The sequence below is a fragment of the Octopus bimaculoides genome, chromosome 27 (genome assembly GCF_001194135.2).
Source record: "Octopus bimaculoides isolate UCB-OBI-ISO-001 chromosome 27, ASM119413v2, whole genome shotgun sequence".
Lineage (NCBI taxonomy): Eukaryota > Metazoa > Mollusca > Cephalopoda > Octopoda > Octopodidae > Octopus > Octopus bimaculoides.
In genome coordinates this window covers 7,058,213-7,059,370 of record NC_069007.1, presented here as the reverse complement: position 1 = coordinate 7,059,370, position 1,158 = coordinate 7,058,213, and the positions used below count along the sequence as shown (strand labels likewise).

Sequence of the window (1,158 nt, the reverse complement as noted above, 5' to 3'; positions counted from 1 at the left end):
AAATCCCATAAGGAATCAGTTTATTGGTTATTTTCACTTATTGACTCTTTTTTTAAATGTTGCATTAGAGATCTGCATAGGAGAAGGTTGATCTGAAGGTTTGCATTGGGGATCTGGATTGGAGTAACTTAGGAAAGCTTACCAACAACCTTAACCAAAAAATAAGGAGCCTGTCCCTTCTAGGTTAACTCTAACCCTAACCCTAACTCTGACCCTAAAACCGTAACCCTAATCCTAATCCTAACCGTAACACCCTAGTGGAAATCATGCGGGTGTTAATCTGAAAAATTATCAAACCCTTTTTGTGGTCCGAAAAACGGGTTGAGGGGGCGCCTTTCTGGCACTTATGCCCGTGGCATGTGTAAGGACTTTCCAGCGAGATTGTTGCCAGTGCTCCTGGACTGGCTCTTGTGCGGGTGGCACATAAAATACACCATTTTGAGCATGGCCATTGCCAGTACCGCCTGACTGGCCTTCGTGCCGGTGGCATGTAAAAGCACCCACTACACTCTCGGAGCGGTTGGTGTTAGGAAGGGCATCCAGCTGTAGAAACTCTGCCAAATCAGATTGGAGCCTGGTGTAGCCATCTGGTTTAACCAGTCCTCAGTCAAATCGTCCAACCCATGCTAGCATGGAAAGCGGATGTTAAACGATGATGATAGAGATGATTTATATACACAGTAAAAGTATCACTGAGAGATTTAAAACAAGTTGTTTTTCTCTATACAAAATCAGCAACTGTGTGTCGCTTAAAGTATATATAGTGTTTGCAAATGGAGAAAGCTTCCATCAACAGCCAGTGATTATCTCACACTGAGGACGGGTAAACACCCAGAAACCATGGTCTGTGAGTATCACGTAAGGTTGGAGATGGGAGCGATGACCTCCCTTGCAAACACTATACAGACACAGACTGTGTGTCAATAGGGCTTAAACAACAGTAACATCGTCCTTTTCGCCATGATAGATCACTGACCACTACATTTATAATTTTTTTCTCCTTGTTTCTCTCCTTATTTCTTTCTGTGTTCCTTTCAGTTGAAGAGCATAGGCTCGAAACGTTAAAGACTTTCTCTATTCCCGAGCGTTAAACTAATACATCCATTTGTTGTTTACACCACCTGTCCTCGTCTGTTGTTTTTTTCGTAAATTCTCCCA

General features: G+C 42.8%; 1 protein-coding gene across 1 annotated transcript in view; it reads right to left on the bottom strand.

The window, feature by feature from the left end:
* LOC106868984 (dentin sialophosphoprotein) overlaps positions 1-1,158 on the bottom strand; it is a 42,600-nt gene that overhangs the window by 7,857 nt on the left and 33,585 nt on the right. The gene's annotated exons all lie outside the window — the stretch shown is intronic.